This window comes from Pan troglodytes, chromosome 5 (genome assembly GCF_028858775.2).
Source record: "Pan troglodytes isolate AG18354 chromosome 5, NHGRI_mPanTro3-v2.0_pri, whole genome shotgun sequence".
Taxonomy (NCBI): domain Eukaryota; kingdom Metazoa; phylum Chordata; class Mammalia; order Primates; family Hominidae; genus Pan; species Pan troglodytes.
This window is the reverse complement of record NC_072403.2, coordinates 160180354-160196031: the sequence shown is the minus strand read 5'-3', so window position 1 is coordinate 160196031 and position 15678 is coordinate 160180354. Positions and strand designations below refer to the sequence as shown.

Sequence of the window (15678 nt, the reverse complement as noted above, 5' to 3'; positions counted from 1 at the left end):
TCAAGAGTCTTGGCATTTCTTAATAAAGTTAAACATTTTTCTCTTTTGTGATGTAATCTGTGTTTTGCTAAATAGGAATTAAACTATCTTGAACTTTATTCCAAAAAAGTGAGGGAAACCGTCCAAGCAATGATATTACTTCATGGCTCTTAAGTTGCAGAAATTCGGGTTTATCCAATATCAAGGACACACCGAGACATGTCACACTGTGCTCCCCTCAGTGTGACAGCACCTGAGCTGCCTGTCAGGGAATGCAAGTGTGTTGGGGAGGCTGATCCTCATGGCCTCCTGGCTCCCAGACCTGACCAGATGGGTTGGACCACTAATTTCAAGATTTCCAATGGGGGCCAGTAATGTGAGCATCAAAAAATAAACCTGTAGTCACAATGTACTCTTTATGATATTCACTCTTCAATATGAAAAATATTCAAAAGGACATGGACATGGATCAAACAATATTCTAAAAACACCAATAAAGAGAATCAGCACCACAAAAAGTCCTAATCACCTTGCACCTTATTAAAAATGATGATATTGTGGTTATTTCTGGTTCATTTGGCTTGGATATCACAGGTAGAAAGGAAAATGTTGGAAACAGTGTGAGATGAAATAATGCAAAAAATAAAGCGAGTTAGGTAAGGTGGCTCACGCCTGTAATCCCAGTGCTTTGAGAGGCTGAGGAGGGAGGATTGGTGGAGCCGGGGAATTCAGGACCAGCCTAGGCAAATGGTGAAACCCTGTCTGTACAAAACAAAACAAAACAAAAAAATTAGCCAGGCATGGGGGCACGTGTCTATAATCCCAGCTACTCTGGAGGCTGAGGCAGGAGGATCGCTTGAGCAGGGGCAGTTGAAGCTGCAGTGAGCCATGATTTGCACCACTGCCCTCCAGCCTGGGCAACAGAACAATATTTTCTCATACAAAAAAAAAAAAAAAGATAAAGTGGAAGAATGCAGGCATTAAGAAAAGATGCCTTTTATCTCTTTCATAAAACATAATGAAATTTTAAAGAACCTTTTCTTTTTTTTTCTTTTTTTTTAACTTTTTTTAAAGTATTTATTGATCATTCTTGGGTGTTTCTCAGAGAGGGGGATTTGGCAGGGTCATAGGACAATAGTGGAGGGAAGGTCAGCAGATAAACGTGAACAAAGGTCTCTGGTTTTCCTAGGCAGAGGGCCCTGCCGCCTTCCGCAGTGTTTGTGTCCCTGGGTCCTTGAGATTAGGGAGTGGTGATGACTCTTAACGAGTATGCTGCCTTCAAGCATCTGTTTTACAAAGCACATCTTGCACCGCCCTTAATTTCCTTCTTTTTTGAGACAGAATCTCACTCTGTTGCCCAGGCTGGAGTGCAGTGGCACGATCTTGGCTCACTGCAAGCTCTGCCTCCCGGGTTCACACCATTTTCCTGCCTCAGCCTCCCGAGTAGCTGGGACTACAGGCGCCTGCCACCACACCCGGCTAATTTTTTGTATTTTTAATAGAGACGGGGTTTCACTGTGTTAGCCAGGATGGTCTCGATCTCCTGACCTCGTGATCTGCCTGCCTCGGCCTCCCAAAGTGCTGGGATTACAGGCATGAGCCACCGCACCCGGCCAAGAACCTTTTCATTAATTCTTAGTTCTCAACTGGGAGAGAGAAGAGAAATTTTCCTCATATATTTGGGAATCAAAGACGTAAAGGCTAAAGGGTGTTGGTTGTAATCACTGAGAAAAACTAAATATTTCATTAACACTGAGATTTCCCTCACAGAAAGCTGGGTACGGTGGCTCACGCCTGTAATCCCAGCACTTTGGGAGGCCGAGGTGGGCGGATCAACTGAGGTCAGGAGTTTGAGACCAGTCTGGCCAACACAGTGAAACCCCTTCTCTACTAGAAATACAAAAATTAACCAGACATGGTGGTGCATGCCTGTAATACCAGCTACTCAAGAGGCTGAGGCAGGAGTATTGCTTGAACCTGGGAGGCAGAGGTTGCAGTGAGCTGAGACTGTGCCACTGCACTCCAGCCTGGGCTACAGAGTGAGACTCTGTCTCAAAAAAAAAAAACCACAACCAAAAAAAACCATTTTCCTCACAGAACTCACGGCTGTCATTTGTGTTCACAACGGCTATACAACATGAGTATGCTGTCAGGATATAAATGCAATCACTCTCTGGTTATTTATCAAAGGGGACTGCATCCCCTGCCCCTATTCCTCAACACACAAAACTCATTGCACTTCTTTTTAGATTCCTGTATTTCAGATGTTCTCCAAGTCTGACAGCCTTATCAGTAACAATTGTCTGTCTCTAAGGCTAATCAGGCTTAAAAAGAAACCTTTGCCAAAAAGCCAGCTCTAACTTACTTTACCATGGCAAAGGCATTGGTTACCGTGGAGAAAAATCCAGACAAATCCACCAGAGATGCCTAAGGGGCAGACCTTCCTCTGACCACTTCACTGCCTTTTACCCTGAAGTCAACAGGAAAGGAAAATAGTGACAAAATGAGGTTAGAGGCTGTAGGCTGGAGATCGTGAGGCATGTGAAGTTAGATAGGCTCACGCCTTTCCACAGGAAGGGACCAATGGGGTGTTGGCACCAAGTGTGCCATTCGCCCTGCCCTGAGTCAACACCGGCCATCCCTCCCTTCTCTTTTCTTGCCTTCCATCAACTCAAAGTATAAAATGCTTCTCAGTTATGGATTGTGAGGTGACCTGGGCTGGGAATGAAAACAAACAATCCCTTGAAACTGATGTTGTGTTTTAGTGCTTTGTTTTGTTTTGTTTTGCACAGTAAAAAAGAAAAAGGGGTTCCAGCTACTCGGGAGGCTGAGGCAGGAGACTTGCTTGAACCTGGGAGGAGACTTGCTTGAACCTGTGGTGAGCCAAGATCATGCCATTGCACTCCAGCCTGGGCAACAAGAGTGAAACTCCGTCACACACACACACAAAAAAAGCAAAAAAGAAAAAGGGCACAGGCATGCCCTAAATTGTGCACCGTGTGGGATTCAGCTGTCTCCACTTTACTGCCTCTCTAGTAACCTAAAGGGTAGGAGGTGAAATCTCTCTGGCCAGTCTTGTCTGGTAACCAGGCTTTGATGTCAATAATTTGAGCAACATGCGGTGTTCACATTTAGAAACACAGACACTGGGGCTAGCTGCTGAGAACCAGGTTGGAAGTGTCAATCTAATTACTACCAGGACATTTTTCTGATCTTAGAGTGGCCTCAGCCTGGAAAGTGTGTGTGTGTGTGTGTGTGTGTACATACACGTGTGTATTCCATGTGTGTCTGTGATGGCTCTAGTGCTGGCGTGGGATTTGCTGAGGTGTAGGAAATGATAGAAGTCACATATTCTTGAACTCAGGAATAGCAAGCAAGGACCACACATGAGGTAGATAAGAAGTAAAGTAGTAGCAGGATTGTTTCTGTTGAGAGATGGCTTCCTGGTTCATGTACGGATGCATAGGTAGTTCAACCCCTTCCTCTCGTTTATTTCTATATTTTTAATTATACTGAATTTTAGATAATTGATTTTTACAGACATCTGGGGGCTGTTTCTTTTCAAATCTACATCTTTGGAGACAGCCTGTGTTTCTGCCGCTGTCACAGGGTTGGGCTGATTCCCGTGATGCCTCTACTGTAGGAGACGGTAATGAGGGCTCATCGCACAGGCGAATCCCAGGGCCGCTCTGTCATTTACTCTGATTTCTCTAAGTGATTGAAAAGCACACTTGACATACACTCCCTCTTCAGAGATCAAGTTATAATTAAATCCAGGGAAACTCTCTGACAGCTGGGGCCCGCGGGTTTTCAGCTTGGTGCTTGTTCTTGCAAAAGCCGACAGCCATAGCTTATGTCCCACTGCCACAAGCACGGCCAGTTAGGGTGATGATGAAATGTCTTTTCTGTCTGCAGTTTATTTTGTTTGGTGAGAACGAAAGCCCACCAGAAAAGTGGACTTGCTTTGAATACAGATGTGAGCATTTCTTACAAAACTCAAGCCCTACTTTTTCCAGAGAGGACTAAAGGTTAGTTCCATACTGTGCCAACAAACAAGAAACCATCACTAAGCAGCTAAGAAGAGGCAAACACAAATGGCTTAGGAGACGGGAGACGTCTGGGAGGATGCCAGTGTGCACTCAGATTTAACAGCTTCATCAAAGGGAATGTGTTAAATGCTCATTAACTAAATTTACAAATGATCCCCAACTGGGAGGTGTTGTAAACAACAGAGGAATACCACACACACACACACACACACACACACACACGTACTGATTACAGGCATGTACACACACATACACAGAACAGAAAGTGAAGTGTGAAGTAACAATCTGCTCAAAAAACAGACCCATAATAAAATAATCTTAAATACAGACATTCAAAGAGAGCATTAGAATAGATTTAATACAGAATTGAGGCAACAGCTCCAGAGCAGCAAGTTGCCATCTCTGATGGATGTTACCGGGGAGACAGACTGTGGCCATGGTGGCAGGGAGTGTGACCATCCTCAAAGGATCCTGGAAAAGACGTGACACACACCTTGAAGGAGAGAGAGCAGGGGCCACTGGACACCAAGACTGAAGACATTAAATGTTAACATGCCGATAGATTCTAAATATTTGTTACTAAAATCCTTAATTTTCCAAGGCGTAGGGACTATTGGCCCAGAGGACGCTGAATACTGATAGTAGAGGAAAGAGCACATTGGCTCACATCAACACCCCATAATTGCCCTACTGATGATCCTCAAGAAGCCATCATTAGGAGCTGACTTCTTGGGGTATTGTCCTGGGTATTGCCCAAGCATCTGGAGGAAGGAGAGCATTCTGGAGCTGAAGTCTCCTCCTGATGCCATCAGAGACCTGGGGCAAGAACAGCACCTCCACTCACATCTCATCCCTCAAATCTGACCCTCTGGACTCCACCCATAGGCTCCTGGAGCAGCACACTGTGGTCTGACGAAGTGCACGGAGAGGGTGCAGGGTGGTATGGAAGCCTGGGTGATGGGACCCCCCGGCTGTGGTTCTGCCTCTGCTGCTAAACATTCATGTGAGTGCATGGTTGAGTCTCTGGACCGCTCTGGGTTGCAGTTCCCTAAGTAGCTTAGAGATTTGTTATGGGCTGATTTGTGTCCCATCCCCCCAAATTTATATGCTGTAACCCTACTCCCCAGGACCTCAGAATATGACCGTAATTGGAGACAGAGTTTTAAAAGAGGTAATTAAGTTAAAAGGAGTCACTAGGGTGGGCTCTAATCCGTATGACTGGTGTCCTTCTAGAAGAGGAGGGGGTTAGGACACAGACACACACAGAGATGGCTATAAGACACTGGAAGAAGACAGCGAGCCTCAAGCCAAGGAGAGAGGCCTCCGGAGACACCAATCCTGTGGACACCTTCATCTCTGACACTTGGATCTCCAACTTCAAGCCTCTGGGACAGTGAGAAAACTAATTTCTGTTGTTTAAGCTCCCCACCCCACCACCCCAGTTTGTGATTCTCTGTTATGGCAGCCCTAGGCAAACTAATACAGAATTCTTTTTTTTTTTTGAGATGGAGTCAAGCTCTGTCACCCAGGCTGGAGTGCGGTGGCACCATCTCGGCTCACAGCAACCTCCGCCTCCCAGGTTCAAGTGATTCTCCTGCCTCTGCCTCCCGAGTAGCTGGGACTACAAGCATATGCCACCACGCCCAGCTAATGGAATTATTTTAAAAATTATTTGATTTTTTTTTTAGAGACAAAGTCTTTTATGTTGCCCAGGCTGGAGTGCAGTGGCATGATCTAATACAGGACTCTTAATGGAGGGTCCATGAATCAGCTTCAGGGAGATCTCAAATCCCTTGATGTTTGTAAAGATTTTATGTGGATGTGCATGTGGGCACTTTTTAGAGAAAGGTACATTCTTTAGAGGAGAATCATAATTTTAGAGATGCTTCTAAAAAAGAAAGTTAACATCCATTGACTATCACTAGATTATTGCTAAAGTTCCTTATAGAACTAAACTTCAATCTTTAATGCTTATAATTCCTTTAATTTCCAACCCATGCAAGCAACCAGAGACTTCAGTAATACAGAAAGAATCTGAGGCACCTGCTGATTGTAGATCACCAAATCTATAATTCAGACATCTTACTACCTTAATTATGTGTTTGCATTGAAAACTGTTGGCGCTTCCTTTCTCATTTGGTTAGAACACAGTGAAATAAGTCCAGGGTTGTAGGACTGATATATACTCAGAGCATTACACTTTTCACTTGAAAAGTAAAGAAAGGGGAGAAACATCTTCTACTGGAATTACCTGTAGGAAACCCTACTTAAAGATCTGATCAATGTCTGTTTTAAAACCTAAGGAAAATTACGGAAAAGAGAGAGAGGAAAAAAAACCAAAACAGCCTGTCACTGCTTTGGGAAAAATAGCAAGGGCAGCATCAATACCGGACAAAACCTGTAAAGTGTTCTCTAGCTACTATCCTAGAAAGTGGTGTTCCCTGGGCCCCCAATAGCCAGAGGCCACTCTGTAAAGTAATGTTCTATCCTTGGAGGATGCTAGATGCTTATCTCCATTAACACACGCCGCAACCATAGCAAGGAGATAGGAACTCTTTTCCAGGGAAACAAACAGGACTTTGGAAATGGCAAGGCAACTTTTCTAAGGCCAGAGATGGCAAGTGTTGGAGGTTGGACTCCAGGGCAGGCAGCCCTACCTCAAACCAGTCTTTCTATGGGGCTCAACATTTCCCTCCCTCCCTTTTTCTTGTTCTCTCTTATTCTCTAACAGGAAGACCATATATCCTTGAAGTTCTGCTCCTTTAAATAATCCAAAGAACACAAATGCAGAATAATGGCTACCTTTGGAGTTGAGAGAGGGGGCGTGGATATGGGAGAGGTCCGGAGTGGCATTAGCTGTGGAGGTAAGATGTTATCTTAAGCCAAATAATGGGTAATGGGCATGCACTTGTTGGTTTGTTCGTTTTGTTTGAAAAAGTATTAAATATTAAACAAAATTTTCAAAATCTGTCTTTAAAAAGATTTATTTGGCCTTAAAAATGTTCATACCCTTTGGCCAAGGAGTGCCATTTCTACTGGGACTCTATCAGGAGAAAATTATCTGAAATGAGGATAAAGATTTATATGCCAAAAGTTCATTATAGCATTTGTTTAAATTTGAAAATCTTGAAATAACATTAAAAGTCCAACAAAGAAGAATGATTGGGCAAATTAAGCTACTTCTATGAGTTGGAATATTATACAGACTTCAAAACAAGGTGCTCTCAAAGAGTTTATAATGGTTCGAGGAAATTCATTTGATAATATTTTAAGTGGAAAATTAGTATATGAAATTATGTATAAAATAAGATTTCAAAGCTCTGGAAAATACTTTGAAACAAGACTAACAGGAAACAAAGCAATGGGTACCTCTAGGTTAGGTTATGCAATTATGGTTATTTTGTTTTTGTTTATAAATTTTAATTTTCATACAGTAGAGAATGTATTATTTTCTTTATTTTTTTTGGGATGGAGTCTTACTCTGTCACCCAGGCTGGAGTGCAATGGCATGATCTCAGCTCACTGCAACCTCTGCCTCCTGGGTTCGAGCGATTCTCATGCCTCAGCCTGCTGAGTAGCTGGGACTATAGGCGTGTGCCACCACGCCTGGCTAGTTTTTGTATTTTTAGTAGAGACGGGGTTTCACTATGTTGGCTAGGCTGGTCTCGAACTCCTGACTTCAGGTGATCTGCCCGCCTCGGCCTCCCAAATTGCTGGGATTACAGGCGTGCGCCAACATGCTTGGCCATGTATTACTTTCATATAATAAAAAAATTGTAAAATTTAGCCTGCCTATTAGTTCTTGTCATCAAAAATCTTTGGGTAGGTTCCTATAGTGGTCATTGGAATGATTATATCCTTGGCCTGTAGTGGATAATGTGCTATTCCTGCTAATGGACTATAGCTAACTCACAGGGTGAAGGGAAGGCATTTTGGAATTTCTGGTTCTTCCTGGTTATTCATTAAAAAAAAAAATTACATAGACATGATATTTCCCCCTAAACAATTCAGTGTGTTCCTGTATTGCTCTATCTATTGTAAGACTAGATGTAGATGAGGAAAGCTCTTCACTGGCTTAGTATCAGAGCCACGTAGTCAGATACACACAAGTGGGGAATACTCTTTTTTTTTGAGACAGAGTCTCGATCTTCACCCAGGCTGGGGTGTAGTGGTGCAATCTTGGCTCCCTGCAACCTCCGCCTCTCGGGTTCAAATGATTCTCCTGCCTCAGCCTCCCAAATAGCTGGGATTACAGGTGCATGCCACCACACCCAGCTAATTTTTTTGCATTTTTAGTAGAGACAGGGGGTTCACCTTGTTAGCCAGGATGGTCTCGATCTCCTGACGTCAGTTGACCCACCCTCCTCCGCCTCCCAAAGTGCTGGGATTACAGGCGTGACCCACCGCGCCCAGCCGGAATACTCTTGTTCTTCCTATGACCATGTGCTGTGATGCTGTGTGGTTTCTGTCACGTACACACACACAGGCACACTCACGCACACACCCCCTACCTCCCTGCCTACATTCCACCCAGCCTGACTGCTCTGGAAGGAATGTATCTAGCAGGAGTCTGGGGGCCTCTGGGGCAGCTGTCTCAAGACCCAGGTGGCTGCAGCACAGTGGTCGCAGCTGTGGGGGAGGTGGGGGAGAGGAGGAGGAAGGAGCTGACTTGCAGTCATCTCTTTCTGCTCTTTGTCCCTGTCCTCTTCATTTGGCACACTCAGCTATACGGGAGGACAGTATGTCACTAGTTTGACCAGCGGCCGATGTCTCCCAAGAAGGAAGAAGTAAATCTTCTAATATTACTTCACTGCAAGCACATTCTAAGCTTTCTGGCAGGGAGTCCCCAGATGAAATTGGGAAGCAGTTGGCTTGGGATCACTTCAGGTCTCCTCCTTGGGATACGTGGATGTATTCCTGACTCCAGGCGCTCTCTGGATACATCTTTAGGTGTGTCTTCTCTGGCAGACAAATGAGCTATGCTTAGAACCAGTGGCTGCAGCTCAGTTCTGATGACAGGGAGAAATGAGTTTGGGGAGGGGGACTAGGGTTGGGCTGTGGATTGGTGAAAGGATACCGCATCTAAAATAAAAGAACCTAACACTGTATTCTGCCTCTAGCCCCCAGTTCTCCTTCTTCTCTCCTCCTAATATAGTGGTTGTGTTAGTTCGGTTCCTCTGACAGTTTGATTCCCCAAGACAGAATTAGAAATGCGTAAGATCTCCTGAGGCTGGGCGTGGTGGCTCACGTCTGTTACCCCAGCACTTTGGGAGGCTGAGGCAGGGGGATCACAAGGTCAGGAGTTCAAGACCAGCCTGGCCAACACAGTGAAACCCCGTCTCTATTGAAAATACAAAAATTAGCTGGGCGTGGTGGCAGGCGCCTGTAATCCCAGCTACTTGGGAGGCTGAGGCAGGAGAATCGCTTGAACCCGGGAGGCAGAGGTTGCTGTGAGCCAAGATCATGCCATTGCACTCCAGCCTGGGCGACAGAGCGAGACTCCATCTCAAAAAAGAAAAACAAAATCTCCTGGGCAGGATGCCTGTGAAGGATGGAGCCTGAGAAGGAGAGCAGCAAGGGAGGAGGTTGAATGGGAAGAGCTTTCGACTTCAGTGTAGTCCTGAGAATTTCACTGCCAGGCCCATGGGGAGACCCAGAGTAAAGAGTGCCCATTGGAGAAGTCCTGCAGTGTGCAGGAATGGCCATGCCAGTTTCCTGCCCGGCTCAGCCATTGGCTGACTGTAGCCCAGGGCGGGGACCTTTCTGTGAAGATAGCTGTGGACCCTGAAGTGGGGATACTTCCCTCAAGATTGTCCTTCAAAAGGTGGTCTTTGTGGTCTACCTCCATGGCCACGACAGCTATGTTCTCATTTATGGTTTCATTTATACCAGTGCTGACATGATTGTGTACTATAGTCACATTTCTTTTCTCATTATTTTTTCTTTCTTGGAGTTTTCTTTCTTTTCTTTTTCCTTTTTTTTTTTTTGAGACGGAGTCTCGCTCTGTCGCCCAGGCTGGAGTGCAGTGGTGCAATCTTGGCTCACTGCAACCTCCACCTCCCGGTTCAAGTGATTCTCCTGCCTCTGCCTCCTGAGTAGCTGGGACTACAGGCACGTGCCACCATGCCCGACTAATTTTTTTGTATTTTTAGTAGAGACGGTGTTTCACCGTGTTAGCCAGGATGGTCTCGATCTCCTGACCTCATGATCCGCCCACCTCAGCCTCCCAAAGTGCTGGGATTACAGGCGTGAGCCACCGCGCCCGGCCTGGAATTTTCTTTTTAAAATTCGGTCACTTCTCTATGTCCCTGTCCATTATTCTGCTCCAAGCTCTGACAGAACCATGACGCACCTCACAGGAGGCTGAAGTCATCAGGCTCATGAGTCGGTCCCATTTCTTCCTCGAGACATGCCTCCTGGAGCCCTCCCTGTCTGACTTGGTTGTGCTTTGCACATTCCCTTGTTTCAGTGGAGCATGTCCTCCAGGAGCTTGCAGATAAGGGGTGTGGGTGATATAAATGCTTTGACTCCTTCTATGTTTCTAGTCCATCTGACCCTTAATTGAGGGTTCTAGGTCGGAAATCGTTTGCCCTCAGAATCTCCAGGCTGTTGTTTCCTGGATGCTGGAGTTCCTGTTGAAAAGTCAATGCCAGCCAGGCGCGGTGGCTCACGCCTGTAATCCCAGCACTTTGGGAGGCCAAGGCAGGAGGATCACTTGAGGTCAGGAGATCCAGACCAGCCTGGCCAACACGGCGAAACCCTGTCTCTACTAAAAATGCAAAAAAAAAAAAAAAAAAAAAAAAAAGCTAGGCATGGTGGTGCATGCCTGTGATTCCAGCTACTTGGGAGGCTGAGGCAGGAGAATTGCTTGAACCCGGGAGGTGGAGGTTCAGTGAGCCAAGGTCATGACACTGCACTCCAGCCAGGGTGACAGAGCAAGACTCTGTCTCAAAACAAAACAACAAAACAAAACCAAACAAAACAACACTCTTCCATTTAACCCTACTCTTCTGAAATTTCACAATGACATGCCATATTCTCTATGCCGGCACTAGGTCTTTTTCTCTCTTTCTCTCTCTCTGTCTCTTTTGTTGTTGTTGTTGTGAGACAAGGTCTTACCCTGTCACCTAGGCTGGAGTGCAGTGGTGCCATCATGGCTCACCATGGCCTCGACCACCCAGGCTCAAGCGAATCTCCTGCTGCAGACTCCCGAGTAGCTGGGACTATAGGCATGTGCAACCACACTCAGCTAATTTTTTTTCTTTTTGTAGGGACAGGGTCTCTCTATTTCTCAGGCTGATCTCAAACTCTTGAGCTCAAGCGATCCTAGGGATGGGTACAGTGGCTCACCCCTGTGAGGGTCCTTAGATCCTCTTTTGATCTATTTGTTCATCAAGGTAATGAAGGGCTACCATGGATTGAACACCTAGTATGTGCCACATATTGTACTTTCTACTCAGTATGTCTCATTTCACCTTCACAGAATCCCTGCAAGGTGAGTGTTATTATATCCATTTGTGGACCAGGACTGCGGCTCAGAAGCTTTTCCCAGGACTCTGAACTCTGACAGGTGAATAGCTGCCAAGTGGTGGAGGTTGGCCTGCAGTGGGCATCAGTCTGACTTCGAAGGTAACTGCTCTTTCCAGGGCAACCACCCAGAGGCAGGTTCTAGTGCTAGGTGATGGCAGGACTTGCATGTGAAGTGCTTCATGGGAGGATGTAAGTTCCATGGGGCTGAGACCTTGGCTGGTCTGTTCACCACCATCAACCAAGCACAAGAACAATCCTTGCCGTGTTGAAAATACACAATCTTTTTTTTCTTTTGTTATGTCGGGGGGGAATGATGGGGGGGAATGATGTTAGGGGGAATGTTGGGGGGAATGTCGGAGGGGGGAGTGTTGCAGGGGGAGGATTTTTTTTTTTTTTTGAGACATGGTCTCACTGCCACCCAGGCTGGAGTGCAGTGGCATCATCTTGGCTCACTGCAGCCTCTGCCTCCCAGGTTCAAGCAATTCTCCTGTCTCAGCCTCCCAAGTAACTGGGACTACAGGCATGCACCACCACACCCAGCTAATATTTGTCTTTTTAGTAGAGATGGGGTTTCATCATGTTGGCCAAGCTGGCCTCAAACTCAAGTGATCTGCCTACCTCAGCCTCCCAAAGTGCTAGGATTACAGGTGTGAGCCACCACTCCTGGCAATCAATATTTTTTAAAAGGATGATGGATGGATAGATGAACATAATTTCACTGAATTCTCAGAGCAACTCAGTCATAACTCTAATTTACCCTTTTGCAAAAGGTTAGAAAGCAAATCTCAGCATTCTGGGATTTTTGTTTCCCAGCAAATTGCTCTTTCTAGGAAGTGTTTTTGTGTAATCTTAGAATTATCCATGATGATAACCCATGCTACCCCATGGCAACCAGAACCTAATGGGATAGCTGAGTTGGCTTGGCCAAGTGATTGAACATTTATTCAACAAAGTATTATTGAGTCAGTGTCCACTACGTGCTAGGCATTAGGCTGGGAGATTTACATTCATTAAATCTCATGTTATCCTCACAATAGCCCTGCCAAGTAGCCAGGTGGCCTAAATACAGTTTCTTAAAGATTCATTTGCTTGGCTGGGTGCGGTGGTTCACGTCTGTAATCCTAGCAATTTCGGGGGCCGAGGTAGGCGGATTGCTTGAGCTCAGGAGTTCAAGACCAGCCTGGGCAACATGGTGAAACCCGTTTCTACTAAAATACAAAAAATTAGCCGGGCATAGCAGCATGCGCCTGTAGTCCCAGCTACTTGGGAGGCTGAGATAGGAAAATTGCTTGAACTCAGGAGGCAGAGGTGGCAGTGAGCTGAGATCGCACCACTGCACTCAGCCTGGGCAACAGAGCGAGACTCTGCCTCTATTAAAAAAAAAAAAGATTCATTTGCTCAATGAAGAGTTTGCTTAAAATTCAACCTCTAGACCTTTGAGAGTCTGAGAGTCTAGGTTTCATTTTAGTGTTCTATATTTTCTTGGCATTTGGGAGCAGTTTAGTGATGAAAATAATTAGTTCCTCCAAGGGCATATCTAACTTAATTTAGTGTTTATATTATGTATTTATTGCACTTGCAGATTTTTTTTAACTATTTAAAAAATACATGAAACATTTCACAAATTTGCACATCATCCTTGCACAGGGGTCATGCTAGTGTTCTGTGTATCATTCCAATTTTAGTATATGTGCTGCTGAAGTGAGCCCAGAATTTTCTTTTTTCTAATGATGGGATTGTTTTGTATACTTGAAAGTGCCTTGTTCTATTTAACCTACTTTTGCATAGTTAAGCTCTTTTTAGTCAGTTTATGTAAGGCCTTTTATTCAGGATTTAAATTAAATTTAAAAGTAAATTAAATTAAAATTAAAATTTAATTTAATTCAGTATTTCTTTCCAGGACATGTGAAAAGACCTAAAAATGCTCCAAAGGAGATAGAATTTTGCATGAATGAGTTTTTAGGTAAGATGTTCCCCAGCCAGGCTGTAATGAGAAAAAAAAATGGAGACCAAGATGTGGGCAGACATTTAATAAGCCTCTCCCGGCCGGGTGCGGTGGCTCACGGCTATAATCCCAGAACTTTGGTAGGCCAAGGCTGGTGGATCACCTGAGGTCAGGAGTTTGAGACCAGCCTGGTCAACATGGTGAAACCCCATCTCTATTAAAAATACAAAAAATTAGCCAGGCCTGGTGGCGGGTGCCTATAATGCTACTCGACAGGCTGAGGCAGGAGAATCGCTTGAACCTGGGAGGCAGAGGTTGCAGTGAGCCGAGATCATGCACTGCACTCCAGCCTGGGTGAGAGAGCGAGACTCCGTCTCAAAAAAACAAAACAGAAAAACAAACAAAAACAAAAACAAAACAAGGCCGGGAGCAGTGGCTCACGCCTGCAATCCCAGCACTTTGGGAGGGTGAGGCAGGCGAATCACGAGGTCAGGAGTTTGAGACCAGCCTGGCCAATATGATGAAACCCCGTCTCTACTAAAAATACAAAAATTAGCTGGGCTTGGTGGCGCACGCCTGTAGTCCCAGTTACTCAGGAGGCTGAGGCAGAAGAATCGCTTGAACCCGGGAGGCGGAGCTTGCAGAGAGCTGAGATCACGCCACTGTACTCCAGCCTGGGTGACAGAGCAAGACTCTGTCTCAAAAAACAAAACAAAACAAAACCCTGCATATTTTGTCTCTTTTAAATAGGTCAAAATAGATGGTTCTTCAAAATAAAGCACAATTGTCTTTATTTTCATATTTGGAAAACTATTGGAGTGTCAACATAATAATGTCTGCAAACTTTCGGAAAGAATTTTTGTAGAATTTCCTGGACATTACCTGGAATAAGGATAATGTCCTTCTGACGCTGCAGTGTTATATGGGAGGCTGAGATCAACTCACTTCTGCCCTGTGTCTCTCCCCAGAGAGTTTGACCAGTGACCCCGGGTCCAGCATTTCCTGGCACTCTCAATAGAAGCAGCTGGCTGGTCGGAGCACAGTGAACCCAATGTCTCTCCATGCCATGCAATTCTACCATTCTAACTTCTCAGGTGTTAGCCTGGTATTGTTAGCATGGTATTTTGGAAAGTATATCAGTGGGAATGTCCACCAGGCTGGACTTTACTGTGCTGTTGACTGTAGTGGCCACATTGGCCACCTGACCACGCCAGGAGCCACCTCAGCTGCAGGTGCATTTCTGCGTGATGGTTGTCATTTCCATTAAGAGTGCAAGACTCCAGGGGCAGACTCTCTGGGTTCAAATACTGGCTCCCATATATCCTAGTTATGGGACTATTCGTGTGTCCCCTTTCTTTATCAGTAAAATAGGGATTTTTATGTGTCTACCACACAGTGTTGTTGTGAGGATTAAATGAGTTAATATGTCTAAAGAGCTTAGAACAGTGCCTGGCACATAGTAAACGGTATGTAAGTTTTAGTAACACATAATTATCATCATTATTATTATTTTTTAGAGATGGGGTTCTTGCTACATTGCCCAGGCTTGTCTCTAACTCCTGGCTTCAAGTGCCTCAGCCTCCCAAGTAGCTTGGATTACAGGTGCAAGCCACTGTGTCAGGCTACCATGATTATTTATGTGAAGTACTTGGAACTACACAAGGCACTTCTTGGGTAAAAAATGCACAGGGGTGCACTCGCAGGTGTATATATTTAAATGAACAATTGCTTCTTCTATGATCCTGGAAGTGCAATTTCCCAGTGGTGCAGTTTCTCTTCTGTCTCCCTTTGCTACTACCTGCCCTCAGCTTTCTCATCATCCTCTCCCTTTTTCCTTTGCATATACTTTGTTCCCTCTTCCTCCATCCTAGCTTACTTTTTCTTTCGCACACTTACAAATCGACTGGGCGCTGTTCCTCTTTTCTCTTACTCTTCTAAGTTTTATTTTATTTTAGTCACCGAAGTGATCTGAGAAGTGGCTGTAAAAAGGTAATGCCAGCCTACTGACATGCTGCCTCAAACTGAAGGGGGTGAGTCGCAAAAGGAGAGAGTCCAAGGCTGGACAGAAGAGACGCAAATTCCTTCTGGCTTCAGAGTTTTATGTCCACCATTTCAAATTTAGATTCATATTTTATTAACATTTATCTTTCACTTTGTATGGCTTAAGCACTAGGC

General features: G+C 45.0%; 1 protein-coding gene and 1 non-coding gene across 3 annotated transcripts in view; both read right to left on the bottom strand.

The window, feature by feature from the left end:
* SASH1 (SAM and SH3 domain containing 1) overlaps positions 1-15678 on the bottom strand; it is a 283948-nt gene that overhangs the window by 264385 nt on the left and 3885 nt on the right. The window lies entirely within an intron of this gene.
* LOC112209584 (U6 spliceosomal RNA) lies at positions 13161-13267 on the bottom strand. Its single transcript, XR_002944420.1, has one exon. It is a non-coding gene; the product is annotated as a U6 spliceosomal RNA (small nuclear RNA).